This window comes from Chlorocebus sabaeus, chromosome 26, assembly GCF_047675955.1.
Source record: "Chlorocebus sabaeus isolate Y175 chromosome 26, mChlSab1.0.hap1, whole genome shotgun sequence".
Lineage (NCBI taxonomy): Eukaryota > Metazoa > Chordata > Mammalia > Primates > Cercopithecidae > Chlorocebus > Chlorocebus sabaeus.
This window is the reverse complement of record NC_132929.1, coordinates 58803240-58823622: the sequence shown is the minus strand read 5'-3', so window position 1 is coordinate 58823622 and position 20383 is coordinate 58803240. Positions and strand designations below refer to the sequence as shown.

The 20383-nt window shown below is 37.9% G+C and overlaps 1 pseudogene; it reads left to right on the top strand.

Annotated features, from left to right (window-relative positions):
* The first annotated feature begins 4489 nt into the window (after positions 1 to 4489).
* On the top strand, positions 4490 to 19789 carry LOC140710411 (uncharacterized; annotated as a pseudogene).
* The last annotated feature ends 594 nt before the right edge of the window (positions 19790 to 20383 follow it).

The window sequence follows — 20383 nt, the reverse complement described above, 5'->3', positions numbered from 1 at the left end:
CTTACAAATATCACTTTGCAAATTCCACAAGAACAGTCTTAGCGAAAGGCTTCTAGAATGGAAAGCTGTAACTCTGTGAGATGAATTAACAGAACACAAAGCAGTTTCTCAGAAAGATTCTTTCAAGTTTTTATCTGAGGATATTTTCTTGTTCACCATAGCCCTCCATGGGCTTCCAAATATCACTTTGCAAATTCCACAAGAAATGTCTTAGCAAAAGGCTTCTTGAGGGGAACGTTGTTACTCTGTGAGATGAATTCAGAGATCACAAAGAAGTTTCTCAGAAACATTCTTTCTCATTTTTATCAGATGATATTTCCCTTCACCCTATAGCCTTCAAAGGGATCAGGTATATCAGTCCTCAGATTCCACAGAAATAAGGCTAGGAAACAGCTCCACGGAATACAGTTGTAACTCATTGAATGGAGGTCACACATCACAAAACAGTTTCTCAGAAAGCTTCTTTCCAGTTTTTATCTGAGTATATTTTCTTTTTCACCACAGCCCTCCATGGGCTTCCAAACATAACTTTGTAAATTCCACAAGAACAATCTTAGCGAAAGCCTTCTTGAGGGGAAAGCTGTAACTCTCGAAAATGAATTCACAGCAATAAGACTAGCAAAAAGCTCCAAGAAATACAGCTGTAACCCAGTGAAAGGAAGTGACACATCACAAAGCAATTTCTCATAAAGCTTCTTTCCAGTTTTTATCTGAGGATATTTTCTTTTTCACCACAACCCTCTATGGACTTCCAAATATCACTTTGCAACATCCACAAGAACTGTCTTACCAAAAGGCTTCTTGAGGGGAAAGTTGTAACTCTGTGAGTTGAATTCACAGAACACAAAGCAGTTTCTCAGAAAGCTTCTTTCCAGGTTTTATCTGAGTATATTGCCTTTTTCACCATAGCCGTCCAAGGGCTTCCAAATATCACGTTGCATATTCCACAAGAACAGTCTTAACGAAAGGCTTCTTGAGGGGAAAGCTGTAACACTGTTAAATGAATTCACAGATCACAAAGAAGTTTCTCAGAAAGCTTCTTTCTCATTTTTATAGGAGGATATTTCCTTTGGCCTTATAGTCTTCAAAGGGATCCAAAATAACAGTTTTCAGATTTCACAGAAATAAAGCTTGCAAACAGCTCCATGAAATACAACTGAAACTCATCGAGTGAGAGTTACACATGACAAAGCAGTTTCACAGAAAGTTTCTTTCCAGGTTTTATCTTGGTATGTTTCCTTTTTCACCATGGATCTCTATGGGCTTCCAAATATCACTTTGCAAATTCCTCAAGAACAGTCTTAGAGAAAGACTTCTTGAGGGAAAACTGTAACTCTGTGAGATGAATTAACAGAGCACAAAGCAGTTTCTCAGAAAGCTTCATTCCAGTTTTTATCTGAGGATATTTTCCTTTTCACAATGGCGCACCATGGGCTTCATATATCACTTTGCAAATTCCACAAGAACAGTTTTAGCGAAAGGCTTATTGAGGGGAAAGGTGTCACTCTGTAGGATGAATTCACAGATCACAAAGAAGTTTCTCAGAAAGCCTCTTCCTCATTTTTATCGAAAGATATTTCCTTTTGCCCTATAGCCTTCAAAGAGATCTGAAATATCAGTTCTCAGATTCCACAGAAATAAGGCTAGCAAACAGCTCCACCAAATACACATGTTACTCAGTGAGTGGAAGTCACACATCAAAAAGAAGTTTCTAGAAAGTTTCTTTCCAGGTTTTATCTAAGGATATTTCCTTTTTAACCATAGCCCTCTATGGGCTTCCCAATATCGCTTTGCAAATTCCACAAGAACAGTCTTAGCGAAAGGTTTTTTGAGGCAAAATCTGTAACTCTGAGAGGTGAATTAACAGAACAGAAAGCAGTTTCTCAGAAACATTCTTTCCACTTTTATCTGAGGATACTACCTTTTTCACCATAGCCCTCTATGGGATTCCAAACATCGCTTTGCAAATTCCACAAGAACAGTCTTAGTGAAAGGCTTCTTGAAGGGAAAGCTTAACTCTGTGAGATGAATTAACAGAACACAAAGTAGTTTCTCACAAAGTTTCTTTCCAGTTTTTATCTGGCCATATTTTCTTTTTCATCATAGTCCTCCATGGGCTTCCAAATATCACTTTGCAAATACCACAAGAACAGTCTTAGTGAACAGCTTCTTCAGGGGAAAGCTGTAACGGTGTGAGATGAATTAGAAGAACACAAAGCAGTTTCTCAGAAAGCTTCTTTCCAGTTTCTATCTGAGGATATGTTGCTTTTCATGATCCCCTCCATGGACTTCGAAATATCACGTTGCAAATATTACAGGAACTATTTTAGCAAAAAGCTTCTTGAGGGAAAGCTGTAACTGTTGTAGATGAATTCAGAGATCACAAAGAAGTTTCTCAGAAAACCTCTTTCTCAGTTTTATCGGAGGATATTTCCCTTGGCCCAATAGTCCTCAAAGGGATCCAAAATATCAGTTTTCAGATTCCACAGAAATAAGGCTAGAAAACAGCTCCATGAAATACAGCTGTAACCCAGCGAGTGGAAGTCACACATCACAAATCAGTTTCTCAGAAGACTTCTTTCCAATTTTTATATGAAGATATTTCCCTTTTCACCATACGCCTCTATGGGCTTCCAAATATAAATTTGCAAATTCCACAACAACAGTCTGAGTGAATGGCTTCTTTAAGAGAAAGCTGTAACTTTGTGACATGAATTCACAGATCACAAAGAAGTTTCTCAGAAATCATCTTTCTCATTTTAATCGCAGGATAATTGCTCTGTCCCTATAGTCTTCAAAGTGATCCGAAATATCAGTTCTCAGATTCCACAGAAATAAGGCTAGCAAACAGCTCCACGAAATACAAATGTAACTCAGTTACTGGAAGTCACACATCACAAAGCAGTTTCTCAGAAAGCTTCTTTCCAGTTTTTATCTGAAAATATTTCCATTTTCACCACAGCCCTCTATGGGCTTCCAAATATACCTTTCCAAATTCCACAAGAACAGTTTTAGGGAACGGCTTCTTGAGGGAAAGATGGAACTCTGTGAGATGAATTAACAGAACACGAAGAAGTTTCTCAGAAAGCTTCTTTCAAGTTTTTATCTGAGGAAATTTCCTTTCTCACCTTATCCCTCTATGGACTTCCAAATATCACTTTGCAAATCCCAGAAGAACAGTTTTAGCGAACGGCTTCTTGAGGGAAAAATTGTAACTCTGTGAGATGAATTAACACAACACAAACCAGTTTCTCAGAAAGCTTCTTTCCAGTTTTTATATGAGGATATTTCCTTTTTCACCATAGCCTTCCATGGGCTTCCAAACATCACTTTGCAAATTCTACAAGAACAATCTTATCGAAAGGTTTCTAGACGGAAAAGCTGTAAATCTGTGAGATGAATTAACAGAACACAAAGTGGTTTCTCAGAAAGTTTCTTTGCAGTTTTTATCTGAGGATATTTACTTTTTCATCATAGCCCACTATGGGCTTCCAAATATCACTTTGAAAATTCCAAAAGAACAGTCTTAGCGAAAGGCTTATTTAGGGGAAAGCTGTAACACTGTGAGAATAATTAACAGAACACATACCAGTTTCTCAGAAAGCTTCTTTCCAGTTTTTATCTGAGCATATTTTCCTTTTCACCATAGCCTTACATGGGCTTCCAAAAGTCACTTTGCAAATTCCACAAGAACAGTCTTAGCGAACTCCTTCTTTAGGGGAAATCTGTAATTCTGTGAGATGAACTAACAGAACACAATGCAATTTCTCAGAAAGCTTCTTTCCAGTTTTTAACTGAGGATATTTTCTTTTTCACCATGGCCCTCCACGGGCTTCCAAATATCACTTTGCAAATTCCACAAGAACAGTTTTAGCGAAAGGCTTCTTGAGGGGAATGTTGTAACACTGTGAGATGAATTTACAGATCACAAAGGAATTTCTCAGAAAGGTTCTTTCTCATTTTTACCGGGGGATATTTTGATTGGCCCTATAGTCTTCAAAAGAATCCGAAATAACACTTCTCAGATTCCACGGAAATAAGGGTAGAAAACAGCTCTAAGAAATACAGCTGTAACTCAGTGAGTGGAAGTCACAGATCACAAAGCAGTTTCTCAGAAAGCTTCTTTCCATGTTTTGTCTTAGGAAATTTTCTTTTTCACTATAGCCCTCTATGGGCTTCCAAATATCGCTTTTCAAATTCCACAAGAACAGTCGTAGCAAAAGGCTTCTTGAGGGGAAAGGTGTAACTCTGTGAGGTGAATTAACAGAACACAAGGCAGTTTCTTAGGAAGATTCTTTCCAGGTTTTACCTGAAGATATTTCCTTTTTCACCATAGCCCTCTATGGGCTTCCAAATATCACTTTGCAAATTCCACAAGAACAGTCTTAGGGAACGTCTTCTTGAGGGGAAAGTTGTAACTCTGTGAGATGAATTCACAGATCACAAAGAAGTTTCTCAGAAAGCTTCTTTTCCATTTTTATCTGGGGATATGTCCTTCGGCCGTATAGTCTTCAAAGTGATCTGAAATATCAGTTCTCAGATTCAACAGAAATAAAGCTAGCGAACAGCTCCACGAAATACAGATGTAACTCAGTGATTGGAAGTCACATATCACAAAGCAGTTTCTCAGAAAGCTTCTTTCCAGTTTTTATCTGAGAATATTTGCTTTTTCACCATAGCCCTCCAAGGGCTTACAAATATCACTTTCCAAATTCTACAAGAACAGTCTTAGCGAACGGCACCTGGAGGGGAAAGCTGTAATTCTGAGAGATGAATTAACAGAACACAAAGCAGTTTCTCACAAAGCTACTTTCTAGTTTTTTTCTGAGGATACGTTCTTTTTCACCATAAGCCTCCATGGGCTTCCAAATATCACTTTGCAAATTACACAATAACAGTCTTAGCAAAAGGCTTCTTGAGGAGAAAGCTGTAACTCTGTGAGACGAATTCACAGATCACAAAGAAGGTTCTGAGAAAGCTTCTTTCTCATTTTCATGGGAGGATATTTTCTTTGGCCTTATAGTCTTCAAAGGAATCCGAAATATCAGTTCTCAGATTCCACAGAAAGCAAGCAAGCAAAGAACTCCACTAAATACAGCTGTAACTCAGTGAGTGGAAGTCACACATCACAAAGCAGTTTTTCAGAAAGCTTTTTCCAGTTTTTATCTGAGGATATTTCCTTTTTCACCACAGCCCTCTATGAACATCCAAATATCACTTTGGAAATTCCACAAGAACAGTTTAAGTGAATGGCCTCTTGAGGGGAAAGCTGTAACTCTGTGAGATGAATTAACAGAACACAAAGCAGTTTCTCACAAAGCTTCTTATCAGTATTTATCTGAGGATATTTTATTTTTAACCATAGCCCTCCATGGGCTTAAAATATCACCCTGCAAATTCCACCAAAACAGTTTTAGGGAAAGGTTTCTTGAGGGGAAATCTGTAACTTTCAGATGAATTAACAGAACACAAAGCAGTTTCTCACAAAGCTTCTTTCCATTTCTTATATGAAGATATTTTCTTTTTCACCATAGCCCTGCTTGGGATTCCAAATATCACTTTGGGAATTCCACAAGAAGAGTCTTAGCGAAAGCCTTCTAGAGGGGAAAGCTGTAACTCTGTGAGATGAATTCACAGATGACAAAGAAGTTTCTCAGAAGGCTTCATTCTCATTTTTGTCACGGGATATTGCCTTTGGCACTATAGTCTTCAAAGAGATCCGAAATATCAGTTCTAAGATATCAGAGAAAGAAAGTTAGCAAAGAGGACCACGAAATATAGGAGTAAGTCAGTGAGTGGAAGTCACACTTCACAAAGCAGTTTCTCAGAAAGCTTCTTTCCAATTTTTATCTCAGGATATTTCCTTTTTCACCATAGCCCTCTATGGGCTTCCAAATATCACTATCCAAATTCCACAAGAACAGTCTTAGCGAATGACTTCTTGAGGGCAAAGCTGTAACTTTGTGAGATGAATTAACAGAACACAAAGCAATTTCTCACAAAGATTCTTTCCAGTTTTTATCTGAGGATATTTCCTTTTTCACCATAGCCCTCTATGGGCTTCTAAATATCCCTTTGCAAATTTCACAAGAACTGTCTTAGCATACGGATTCTTCAGGGGAAAGCTGTAACTTTGTGAAACGTATTAATAGAACACAAAGCAGTTTCATAGAAAGCTTCTTTGCAGTTTTTATCTGAGCATATTTCCCTTTTCACCATAACCCTCTATAGACATCCAAATATCACTTTTCAATTTCCACAAGAACAGTATTAAGGAACGGCTTCTTGAGGGGAAAACTGTAACTCTGTGAGTTGAATTCAATGATCATGAAGAAGTTTCTCAGAAAGCTTCTTTTTCATTTTTAGCGGAGGATATTTCCTTTGGCCCAGTAATCCTCAAAGGGATCCGAAATATCAGTTCTCAGATTTGACAGAAATAAGGATAGCGAACAGCTCCACGAAATACAGATGTAACTCAGTGAGTGGAAGTCACCCATCACAAAGCAGTTTCTCAGAAAACTTCTTTCCAGGTTTTATCTGAGGATTTTTCCTTTTTTACCATAGCCCTAAAAGGGCTTCCAAATATCACTTTGCAAATTCCAAAAGAACAGTCTTAGTGAACGGTTTCTTGAGGGGAAAGCTGCTCTGTGAGATGAATTAACAGAAAACAAAACAGTTTCTCAGAAAGCATCTTTCCAGTTTTTATCTGATGATATTTCCTTTTTCACCATTGATATCTATGGGCTTCCAAATATCACTTTGAAAAGTGATATTTGGCGTATATGTGCCACATTTTCTTAATCCAATCTGTCACTGATGGACATTTGGGTTGATTCCAAGTCTTTGCTATTGTGAATAGTGCTGCAATAAACATAATGCAGCCATAAAAATGGACGAGTTTGTGTCCTTTGTAGGAACATGGATGCAGCTGGAAACCATCATTCTTAGCAAACTATCACAAGAACAGAAAACCAAACACCGCATGTTCTCACTCATAGGTGGGAACTGAACAATGAGATCACTTGGACTCGGGAAGGGGAACATCACACACGAGGGCCTATCATGGGGGGGGGAGGGGGGAGGGATTGCATTGGGAGTTATACCTGATGTAAATGACGAGTTGATGGGTGCAGCACACCAACATGGTACAAGTATACATATGTAACAAACCTGCACGTTATACACATGTACCCTACAACTTAAAGTATAATAATAATAAATAAATTGAAAAGAAAAGAAAAGAAAAGTGATATTTAGAAGCCCATAGAGATAAAAAATGGAAAGAAGCTTTCTGAGAAACTGCTTTGTGTTCTGTTAATTCATCTCACAGATTTACAGATTTTCCCTCAAGAAACCTTTCGCTAAGTCTGTTCTTGTGGAATTTGCCAAGTGGTATTTCGAAGAACATGTATGGCTATGGTGTTAAAGAAAATATGTTCAGATAAAAACTCAAAAGAATCTTTCTGAGAAACTGCTTTGTGTTCTGTTAATCCATCTAACAGAGTTACAGCTTTCCCCACAATAAACCTTTGCTAAGACAGTTCTAGTGTTATTTGCAAAGTGATATGTGGAAGCCCAAGGAGGGCTATCGTGAAAAAGGAAATGTCTTCAAAAAAAAAAAAAAAAAAAAACGGAAAAAAGCATTCTGAGAAACTGCTTTGTGATGTGTGACTTCGACTCACTGAGTTACAGTTCTATTTCGTGGATCTGTTTGCTAGCCTTCTTTCTGTGGAATCTCAGAATTGATAAATTGGATCCCTTTGAATACTATAGGGCCACAGGAAATATCCTAAGATCAAAATGAGAAAGAAGCCCTCTGAGGAACTTCTTTCGGATCTGTGAATTTATCTCACAGAGTTACAGCTTTCCCCTCAAGAAGTCATTCGCTAAGAGTGTTCTTGAGGAATTTGCAAAGTGATATTTGGAACCCCTTAGAGGGCTATGGAGAAAATGGAAATATTTTCAGATAAAAACTGGAAAGATGCTTTCTGAGAAACTGCTTTGTGTTCTATTAATTCATCTAATAGAGTTACAGCTTTCCCCTCAAGAAGCCGTTCACTAAGACTGTTCTTGTGGAAACTGGAAAGTGATATTAGGAAGCCCATAGACGGCTAAGGTGAAAAAGGAAATATCCTCAGAAAAAACATGGAAAGAAACGTTCTAAGACACTGCTTTGTGATGTGTGAATTCCATTCACTTAGTTACATCTGTATTTCGTGGAGCTGATTGCTCACATTATTTCTGTGGAATCTGAGAACTGATATTTCGCATCCCTTTGAAGACCATGGAACCAAAGGAAATATCCTCCGATTAAAAAGAGAAAGAAGCTTTCTGAGAAACTTCTTTGTGATCTGTGAATTCATCTCACAGAGTACAGCTTTCCCCTCAAGAAGTCTTTTGCTAAGATGTTCTTGTGGAATTTACAAAGTGATAATTGGAAGCCCATGGAGGGCTATGGTGAAAAAGAAAATATCCTCAGAAAAAAACTGGAAAGAAGATTTCTGAGAAACTGCTTTGTGTTCTCTTAATTCATCTCACAGAGTAACAGCTTTGCCCTCAAGAAGCCTTTCTCTAAGACTGTTCTTTGGGAATTTTCAAAGTGATATTTGGAATCCCAAAGAGGGCTATATAAAAGGAAATATATTCAGAAAAAACTGAAAAGAAGCTTTCTGAGAAACTTCTTTGTTATCTGTGTATTCATCTGACAGAGTTACAGCTTTCCCCTCAAGAAGCCTTTCGTAAGAATGTTCTTGTGGAAATTGGAAAGCGATATTTGGAAGACCATTGAGGGCTATGGTGAAAAAGGAAATATATTCAGATAAAAACTGGAAAGAAGCTTGAAACTGCTTTGTGATGTGTGACTTACAATAACTGAGGTACAGCTGTATTTCGTGGAGCTGTTTCCTAGCCTTATTTCTGTGGAATCTGAGAAATGTTATTTCGGAACCCGTTGAAGACTATAGGGCCAAAGGAAATATCCTCTGATAAAAATGAGAAAGAAGCATTCTAAGAAACTTCTTTGTGATCTGTGAATTCATCTCACAGAGTTACAGCTTTCCACTCAGGAAGTCTTTCGCTAAGACTGTTTTTGTGGAATTTGCAAAGAGATATTTGGAAGCTCCTGGAGAGCTATGGTAAAAAAGACAATATGATCAGATAGAAACTGGAAAGAAGCTTTCTGAGAAAGTGCTTTGTGTTCTGTAAATTCATTTCACAGAGTTACAGCTTTCCCCTCAAGAAGCCTTTCGCTAAGACTGTTCTTTTGGAATTTGCAAAGTGATATTTGGAAACCCAAGGAAGACTTTGGTGAAAAAGGAAATATCCTCAGATATAAACTGGAAAGAAGCTTTCAGAGAAACTACTTTGTGTCCTGTTAATTCATCCCACAGAGTTACAGCTTTCCCCTCAAGAAGCCATTCAGTAAGACTGTTCTTTTGGAATTTGCAAAGTAATACTTGGAAGCCCATAGAAGGATATTATTAAAAAGGAAATATCTTCAGATAAAAACAAGAAAGATTTCTGAGAAACTGCTTTGTGTTCTGTTAATTCATCTCACAGAGTTACAGCTTTCCCCTCAAGAATCCTTTTGCTAAGACTGTTCTTGTGAAATTTGCAAAGTGATATTTGGAAGACCATGGATTGCTATGGTGAAAAAGGAAATATCCTCAGATAAAAACTGGAAAGAAGCGTTCTAATAAACTGCTTTGTGTTCTGTTAATTCATCTCACCGAGTTACAGCTTTCCCCTCAAGTAGCCATTCTTTAAGACTGTTCTTGTGGAATTTGCAAAGTGACATTTGGAAGCCCAAAGAGAGATATGGTGAAAAGAAAATATCTCCTGATAAAAACTGCAAAGAAGGTTTCTGAGAAACTGCTTTGTGTTATGTTAATTCACCTCACAGATTTACAGCTTTCCCCTTAAGATTCCATTTCCTAAGACTGTTCTTGTGGAATTTGTAAAGTGATATTTGGAAGCCCAAAGAGGACTATGGTGAAAAGGGAAATATCCTCAGTTAAAACATGGAAAGAAGTTTTCTCAGAAACTGCTTTGTGATGTGTGACTTTCACTCACTGAGTTACATCTGTATTTCGTGGAGCTGTTTGCTAGCCTTATTTCTGTGGCATATGAGAACTGATATATCAGATCCCTTTGAACACTATAGGGACAAAGTAAATATCCTCCGATAACAATGAGAAAGAGGCTTTCTGAGAAACTTCTTTGAGATCTGTGAATTCATCTCACAGAGTTACAGCTTTCCCCTCAAGAAGCCTTTCGCTAAGTCTATTCTGGCGAATTTGCAAAGTGATATTTGGAAGCCAATGGAGGGCTATGGTGAAAAAGAAAATATGCTCAGATAAAATCTGGAAACAAGCTTTCTGCGAAACTACATTGTATTCTGTTAATTCATCTCACAGATATACAGCTTTCCCCTCAAGAAGCCTTTCTCTAAATCTATTCTCCGGGAATTTGCAAAGTGATATTTGGAAGCCCGTAGAGGGCCATGGTGAAAAAGAAAAATTCCTCAGATAAAAACTGGAAAGAAGTTTTCTGAGACACTGCTTTGTGTTCTGTTAATTCAACTAACAGAGTTACAGCTTTAACCTCCAGAAGGCATTCCCTAAGACTGTTCTTGTGGAATTTGAAGGTGATATTTGGAAGCCCATAGAGGGATAAGGTGAAAAAGGAAATATCATCAGATAAGAACCGGAAAGAAGGTTTCTGAGAAACTGCATTGTGTTCTGTTAATTCATCTCATAGAGTTACATCTTTCCCTTCAAGAAGCCTTTCGCTAAGACTGTTCTTGTGGAATGTGGAAAGTGATATTTGGAAGCAATTGGAGGGCTACTGTGAAAAAGAAATTATGCTCAGATAAAAACTGGAAAGAAGCTTTCTGAGAAACTGCTTTGTGTTCTGTCAATGCATCTCACAGGGTTACAGTTTTCCCCTCAAGAAACCTTTCTCGAAGTCTATTCTTAGGGAATTTGCAAAGTGATATTTGGAAGTCCATAGAGGGCTATGGTGAAAAAGTATATATTCTCAGATAAAAACTGGAAAGAAGCTCTCTGCGAAACTACTTTGTGTTCTGTTACTTCATCTCACAGAGTTACAGCTTTCACCTCAAGAGGCCTTTCTCTAAGTCTGTTCTTGGGGAATTTGCAAAGTGGTATTTGAAAGCCCACAGAGGGCTATGGTGAAAAAGGAAATATCCTAAGATAAAAAGTGAAAAGAAGCTTTCTGAGAAGCTGCTTTGGGTTCTGTTAATTCATGTCACACTGCTGCAGCTTGCCCCTCAAGAAGCCGTTCACTAGAGTGTTCTTGTGTAATTTGCAAAGTGATATTTGGAAGCCCATAGAGGGATATGGTGAAAAAGGAAATATCTTCATATAAAAAATGGAAATAAATTTTCTGAGAAACTGCTTTGTGATGTGTGACTTCCACTCCCTGAGTTACATCTGTATTTCATCGAGCTGTTTGCTAGCCACTTTCTGTGGAATTAAGAACGGTTATTTTGGATCCCCTTAAAGACTATACGCCCCAAGGAAATATCCTCCAATAAAAACGAGAAAAAAGGTTTCTGAGAATCTTCTTTGTGATCTGCGAATTCATCTCACACAGTTCCAGCTTTCCCCTCAGGAAGCCTTTCACTAAGACTGTTCATGTGGAATTTCCAAAGTGATATTTGGAAGCCCATGGAGGGCTAGGAAGAAAAAGAAAATATGCTCAGATAAAAACTGGAAGAAAGCTTTCTGAGAAACTGCTTTGTGTTCTGTTAATTCATCTCACACAGTTACAGCTTTCCCTACAAGAAGTCGTTCGCTAAGAGTGTTCCTGTAAAATTTGCAAAGTGATATTTGGAAGCCCAGAGAGGACTATGGTGAAAAAGGAAATTTCCTCAGATAAAAACGGTAAAGAAGCTTTCTGAGCAACTGCTTTGTGTTCTGTTAATTCACCTAACAGAGTTACAGCTTTCCCTTGCAGAATCCGTTCACTAAGACTGTTCCTGTGGAATTTGTAAAGTGATATTTGGAAGCCCTTAGAGGGCTACGGTGAGAAAGGAAATATCCTCAGATAAAACATGTAAAGAAGTTTTGTCAGAAACTGGTTTGTGATGTGTGACTTCCACTCAGTGAACTACATCTGTATTTCATGGAATGGTTTGGTAGACTTATTTCTGTGGAATCTGAGAACTGATATTTCGGATCCCTTTGAAAACTATAGGGCCAAAGAAAATATACTCTGATAAAAATGAGAAAGAATCTTTCTGAGAAACTTCTTTGTGATCTGTGAATTCATATCTCAGAGTTACAGCTTTACCCTCAAGAAACCTTTCGCTAAGACTGTTCTTGTGGAATATCCAAAGTGATATTTGGAAGCCCATGGGTGGCTATGGTGAAAAAGATAATATGCTCAAATAAAAACTGGAAAGAAGCTTTCTGAGAAACCGTTTTATGTTCTGTTAATTCAGCTCACAGAGTTACAGATTTCTCCTCAAGAAGCCTTATGCTAAGTCTGTTCTTGTGGAATTTGCAAAGTGATATTTGGAAGCCACTACAGGGCTATGGTGAAAAAGGAAATATACTCAGATAAAACATGGAAAGAAGTTTTCTGAGAAACTGCTTTCTGATGCGTGACTTCCACTCACTGAGTTACATCTGTATTTCGTGGAGCTGTTTGCTAGCCTTATTTCTGTGGAATCTGAGAACTGATATTTCGGATCTCTTTGAAGACTATAGGGCCAAAGGAATATCCTCTGATAAAAATGAGAAAGAATCTTTCAGAGAAACTTCTTTGTGATCTGTGAATTCATATCTCAGAGATACAGCTTTCTCCTCAAGAAACGTTTCACTAAGACTGTTCTTGTGGAATATCCAAAGTGATATTTGGAAGCCCATGGGGGGCTATGGTGAAAAAGATAATATGCTCAAATAAAAACTGGAAAGAAGCTTTCTGAGAAACCGATTTATGTTCTGTTAATTCAGCTCACAGAGTTACAGATTTCTCCTCAAGAAGCCTTTCGCTAAGAGTGTTCTTGTGGAATTTGCAAAGTGATATTTGGAAGCCACTAGAGGGCTATGGTGAAAAAGGAAATATACTCAGATAAAACATGGAAAGAAGTTTTCTGAGAAACTACTTTATGATGCGTGACTTCCACTCACTGAGTTACATCTGTATTTCTTGGAGATGTTTGCTAGCCTTATTTCTGTGGAATCTGAAAACTGATATTTCGGATCCCTTTGAAGACTATAGGGCCAAAGGAAATACCCTCTGATAAAAACGAGAAAGAAACTTTCTGAGAAACTTCTTTGTGTTCTATGAATTCATCTCACATAGTTACAGCTTTCCCCTCAAGAAGCCGTTCCCGAAGACTGTTCTTGAGGAATTTGGAAAGTGATATTTGGTAGCCCATTGAGGGCTATGGTGAAAAAGCAACTATCCTCAGATAAAACATGGAAAGAAGTTTTCTGAGAAACTGCTTTGTGATGTGTGACTTTCACTCACTGAGTTACATCTGTATTTCATGGAGCTGTTCGCTGGCCTTATTTCTGTGGAATCTGAGAACCAATATTTCTGATCCCTTTGAGGACTAGAGGCCCAAAGGAAATATCCTCTGACCAAAATTAGAAAGAAGCTTTCTGAGAAACTTGTTTGTTATCTGTGAATACATCTCACAGAGTGACAACTTTACCCTCAAGAAGCCATTCACTAAGTCTGTTCTTTTGGAATTTGCAAAGTGATACTTGGAAGCCCATAGAGGGCTATGGTGAAAAAGGAAACATCTTCAGATAAAAACTGGAAAGAAGCTTTCTAAGAAACTGGTTTGTGTTCTGTTAATTCATCTCACAGAATGACAGGTTTCCCCTCCAAAATCCTTTCACAAAGAGTGTTCTTGTGAAATTTGCAACGTGATATTTGGAAGCCCATGGAGGGCTGTGGTGAAAAAGGAAATATCCTGACGTAAAAACTGTAAAGAAAGTTTCTGAGAAACTGCTTTTTGTTATGTTAATTCACCTAACAGAGTTACCGCTTTCTTTTCAAGAAGCCGTTTCCTAAGACTGTTCTTCTGGAATTTTCAAAGTGATATTTGGAATCCCGAAGAGGGCTATGGTGTAAAAGGAAATGTGTTCAAATAAAAACTGGAAAGAAGCTTTCTGAGAAACTGTTTTGTGAAGTGTGACTACCACTCACTGAGTTACATCTGTATTTTGAGGAGTTGTTTGCTAGCCTTATTTTTGTGGAATGAGAACTGTTATTTCGGATTCCTTTGAAGACTATAGGGCCAAAGGAAATATCCTCCGATAAAATTGAGATAAAATCTTTCTGTGAAACTTCTTTGTGATCTGTGAATTGATCTCACAGAGTTACAGCTTTCTCCTCAAAAAGTCATTCGCTAAGACTTTTCTTGTGGAATTTGCAAAGTGATATTTGGAAGCCCATGGAGGGCTATGGTGAAAAAGAACATATGGCCAGATAAAAACTGGAAAGAAGCTTTGTGAGAAACTACTTTGTGTCCTGCTAATTAATCTCACAGAGTTAAGCTTTCCCCTCAAGAAGTCTTTTGCTAAGACAGTTTTTCTGGAATTTTCAAAGTGATATTTGGAAGTTCATAAAGGGCTATGGTGAAAAAGAAAATATCCTCAGATAAAAATTGGAAAGAAGTTTTCTGAGAAACTGCTTTGTGTTCTGTTAATTCATGTCACAGAGTTTCAGCATTCCCCTCAAGAAGCCGTTCACTAAGACTGTTCTTGTGGAATTTGCAAGGTGATATTTGGAAGCCCATTGAGGGCTATGGTGAAAAAGGAAATATCTTCAAATAAAAACTTAAAAGAAGCTTTCTGAGAAACTGCTTTGTGTTCTGTTAATTCACCTCACAGAATTACAGCTTTCCCCTTAAGAAGACGTTCCCTAAGACTGTTCTTGTGGAATTTGGAAAATGATATTTGGAAGCCCATAGAGGGCCTGGTGAAAAAGGAAATAACTTCAGATAAAACATGGAAAGAAGTTTTCTGAGAAACTGCTTTGTGATGTGTGACTTCCACTCACTGAGTTACATCTGTATTTCGTGTAGCTGATTGCGAGCCTTATTTCTGTGGAATCTGAGAACGGATATTTCGAATCCCTTTGAAGACTATGAGGCAAAAGGAAATACCCTCCAAAAAAAATGAGAAAGAAGCTTTCTGAGAAACTTTTTTGTGATCTGTGAATTCATCTCACAGAGTTACAGCTTTCCCCTCAACAATCCTTTCGCTAAGCCTGTTCTTGTGGAATTTGCAAAGTGTTATTTGGAAGCCCGGGGAGGGCAATGGTGTAAAAGGAAATATACTCAGAAAAAAACTGGAAAGAAGGTTTCTGAGAAACTGATTTGTGTTCTGTTAATTCACATCACAGGGGTACAGCTTTCTCCTCTAGTATCCGTTCCCTAAGATTGTTCTTGTGGAATTTGGAAAGTGATATTTGGAAGCCCATTGAGGGCCATGGTGAATAAGAAAATATCTTCAGATAAAAACTGGAAAGATGTTTTCTGAGAAACTGCTTTGTGATGTGTGACATACACTCAGTGAGGTACAGCTGTATTTCTTGGAGATGTTTCCTAAACTTATTTCTTTGGAATGTGAGAACTGTTACTTCAGATCCTTTTGAAGACTGCAGGGCCATAGGAAATATCCTCCAATAAAAATGAGAAAGAAGCTTTCTGAGAAATTTCTTTGTGATCTGTGAATTCATCTCACAGAGTTACAGCTTTCCATCAACAAGCCTCTCACTAAGACTGTTCTTGTGGAATTTGCAAAGTGATATTTGGAAGCCCATGGAGGGCTATAATGAAAAGGGAAATATCCTCAGATGAAAAGTGGAAAGAAGCTTTCTGAGAAACTGCTTTGTGTTCTGTTAATTCATCTCTCATAATTACTGCTTTCCCCTCAAGAAGCCACTCACTAAGACTGTTCTTGTGAAATTTGCAATGTTATATTTGGAAGCCCATAGATGGCTATGGAGAAAAACGAAATAACCTCAGATAAAACATGGAAAGAAGTTTTCTGAGAAACTGTTTTGTGATGTGTGACTTCTACACACTGAGTTACATCTGTACTTCGTGGAACTGTTTGCTAGCCTTATTTCTGCGGAATCTGAGAACTGTTATTTCGGATCCCTTTGAAGACTATAGGGCCAAAGGAAATATCCTCCCGTAAAAATGAGAAAGAAGCTTTCTGAGAAACTTCCTTGTAATCTGTGAATTCATCTCACTGAGTTACAGCTTTCCCCTCAAGAAGCCTTTCGCTAAGACTGGTCTTGTGAAATCTGCAAAGTGATATTTGGAACCACATGGAGAGCTATGTTGAAAAAGAAAATATGCTCAGATAAAAACTTAAAAGAAGCTTTGTGAGAAACTGCTTTGTGTTCTTTTAATTCATCTCACAGACTTACAGCTTTCCCCTCAAGAAACCTTTCGCTAAGAATGTTCTTGTGGAATTTGCAAAGTGATATTTGGAAGCCCTTAGAGGGCTATGGTGAAAAAGGAAATATCTTCAGATAAAAACTGGAAAGAAGTTTTCTGAGAAACTGCTATGTGTTCTGTTAATTCATCTCACAGAGTTACAACTTTTGCCTCAAGAATCCTTTTGCTAAGACTGTTCTTGTGGAATTTGCAAAGTGATATTTGGAAGCCCGTGGAGGGCTATGGTGAAAAAGGAAATATCCTCAGATAAAAACCGGAAATTAGATTTCTGAGAAACAGATTTGTGTTCTGTTAATTCACCTCACAGAGTTACAGCTTTCCCCTCAAGAAGCCATTCCCTAAGACTGTTCTTGTGGAATTTGGAAAGTGATATTTGAAAGCCCATTGAGGGCTATGGTGAATAAGAAAATATCTTCAGATAAAAACAGGAAAGAAGCTTTCCAAGAAACTGCTTTGTGATGTGTGATTTACACTCACTGAGGTACAGCTGTATTTCTTGGAGTTGTTTGCTAGTCTTATTTCTGTGAAATGTTAGAACTGTTATTTCAGATCCCTTTGAAGACTGCAGGGCCAAAGGAAATATCCTCCGAAAAAATGATAAAGAAGCTTTCTGAGAAACTTCTTTGTGATCTGTGAATTCATCTCAGAGGGTTATAGCATTCCCCTCAAGAAGCATTTCGCTAAGACTGTACTTGTGGAGTTTGCACAGTTATATTTGTAAGCCCAAGGTGGGCTATGGTGAAATAGAAAATATGCACAGATAAAAACTGGAAAGAAGCTTTCTGAGAAACTGCTTTGTGTTCTGTTAATTCATCTCTCAGAGTTACTGCTTTCCCTTCAAGAAGCCATTCGCTAAGACTGTTCTTGTGGAATTTGCAGTGTTATATTTGGAAGCTCATAGAGGGCTATGGTGAAAAAAGAAATATCCTCAGATAAAAACTGGAAAGAAGGCTTCTGAGAAACTGCTTTGTGTTCTGTTAATTCATCTCACAGAGTTACAGCTTTCCCCTCAATAAGTCGTTCTCTAAGACTGTTCTTGTGGAATTTACAAAGTTATATTTGGAAGGCCATAGAGGGTTATGGTAAAAAAGGAAATATCTTCAGATAAAAACGTGGAAAGAAGTTTTCTGTGAAACTGCTTTGTCATGTGTGACTTCCACTCACTGAGTTACATCTGTATTTCATGGAGCTGTTTGCTAGTCTTATTTCTGTGAAATCTGAAAACTGATAATTCGGATCTCTTTGAAAACATTAGGACCAAAGGAAATATCCTCTGAATAAAATGAGAAAGAAGCTTTCTGAGAAACTGCTATGCGTTCTGTTAATTCATCTCACAGAGTTCCAGCTTTCAACTCAAGAATCCTTTCGCTAAGACTGTTCTTGTGGAATTTAAAAAGTGATATTTGGAAACCCATGGAGGGCTATGGTGAAAAAGGAAATATCCTCAGATAAAAACTGGAAAGAAAGTTTCTGAGAAACTGATTTGTGTTCTGTTAATTCACCTCACAGAGTTACAGCTTTCCCCTCTAGAAGCCGTTCCCTAAGACTGCGTTTGTGGAATTTGGGAAGTGATATTTGGAAGCCCATTGAGGGCTATGTTGAATAAGAAAATATCTTCAGATAAAAACTAGAAAGAAGCTTTCTGAGAAACTGCTTTGTGATGTGTGACTTACACTCACTGCGGTACAGCTGTATTTTTTGGAGCTGTTTGCTAGCCTTGTTTCTGTGGAATCTGAGAACTGTTATTTCGGATCCCTTGAAGACTACAGGGCCAAAGGAAACATCCTCCGATAAAAATGAGAAAAAAGTTTCTGAGAAACTTCTTTGTGATCTGTGAATTCAATTCACAGAGTTACAGCTTTCCCCTCAAGAAGCCTTTTGCTAAGGCTGTTCTTGTGGAATTTGCAAAGTGATATTTGGAAGCCCATATATGGCTATGGTGGAAAAGAAAATATTCTGAGATAAAAACTGGAAAGAAGCTTTCTTAGAAACTGCTTTGTGTTCTGCTAGTTCATCTCACAGAGACACAGCTTTCCCCTCAAATAGCCTTTCGCTAACACTGTTCTTACGGAATTTATTAAGTGATATTTGTAAGCCCATAGAGGGCTATGGAGAAAAAGGGGATATCCTCAGATAAAAACTGGAAAGAAGCTTTCTGAGAAACTGCTTTGTGATGTGCGACTTCCACTCACTGCGTTACATCTGTATTTCATGGAGTTGTTTGCTAGCCCTATTTTTATGGAATCTGAGAATTGATATTTCAGATCCCTTTGAAGACTGTAGGTTCAAAGGATTATCCTCCAATCAAAATGAGAAAGAAGCTTTCTGAGAAACTTCTTTCTGATCTGTGAATACATCTCACAGAGTTACAGCTATCCCCTCAAGAAGTCTTTCGCTAAGACTGTTCTTGTGGAATTTGCAAAGTGAAATTTGGAAGCCCATGGAGGGCTATGGTGAATAAGAAAATATCATGAGATAAAAACTGGAAAGATGCTTTCTGAGAGACTGCTTTGAGTTCTGTTAATTCATCTAACAGAGTTACAGCTTTCCCCTCTAAAAGCCTTTCGCTAAGACTGTTATTGTGGAGTTTGCAAAGTGATATTTAGAAGCCCATAGAGGGCTAGGTTGAAAAGGTAATATCCTCAGATAAAAACTGGAAAGAAGCTCTCTCAGAATCTTCTATGTGTTCTGTTAATTCATCTCAGAGAGTAGAGTTTTCCCCTAAAGAAGCCGTTCTCTACGACTGCTCTTGAGGAATTTGCGAAGTGATATTTGGAAGCCCATAGACGTCTATTGTGGAAAAGGAAATATCTTCTGATTAAAACTGGAAAGAAGCTTTCTGAGAAACTGCTTTGTGATGTGTGACTTCCACTCACTGAGTTACAGCTCTCTTTCGTGGATCTGTTTGCCAGCCTTATTTCTATGGAATTGGAGAATTGATATTTTGGATCCCTTTGAAGACTATAGGGCCCAAGGAAATATCCTCCGATAAAAATGAGAAGGAAGCATTCTGAGAAACTTCTTTGTGATCTGTGAATTCATCTCACAGAGTTACAGCTTTACCCTCAAGAAGTCTTTCACTAAGACTGTTCTTGTGGAATTTGCAAAGTGATATTTGGTAGCCCATGGAGGACTATGGTAAATAAGAAAATATCATCAGATAAAAATTGGAAAGAAGCTTTCTGAGAAACTGCTTTGTGTTTTGTTAATTCATCTCACAGAGTTACAGAATACCCCTCAAGAAGCCTTTCGCTTAGAGTGTTCTTGTGGAATTTGCAAAGTGATATTTGGAAGCCCATAGAGGGCTATGGTGAAAAAGGAAATATCCTCAGATAAAACATGGAAAGAAGTTTTCTGACAAACTGCTTTGTGATATATATCTTCCTCTCACTGACTTTCATCTGTATTTCGTGGAGCTGTTTGCTCACCTTATTTCTGTGGAATCTGAGAACTGTTATTTCGGATCCCTTTGAAGTGTATAGGGCCAAAGGAAATATCCTCAGAAAAAAATGAGAAAGCAGCTTTCTGAGAAACTTCTCTGTGATCTCTGAATTCATCTCACAGATTTACAGCTTTACCCAAAAGAAACCTTTTGCTAAGACTGTTCTTGTGGAATTTTCAAAGTGATATTTGGAAGCCCATGGAGGGCTATGGTGAAAAAGAAAATATGATCAGATAAAAACTAAAAGAAGCTTTCTGAGAAACTGCTTTGTGTTCTGTTAATTCATCTCCTGGGGTTACAGCTTTCCCCTTAAGAAGCCATTCACTAAATTGTTCTTATGGAATTTGCAAATTGATATTTGGAAGACCATAGAGGGCTATGGTGAAAAAGGAAATATCTTAAGAATAAAACTGATAAGAGCTTTCTGAGAAACTGCTTTGTTTTGTGTGACTTACACTCAGTGAGTTACATCTGCAATTCGTGGAGCT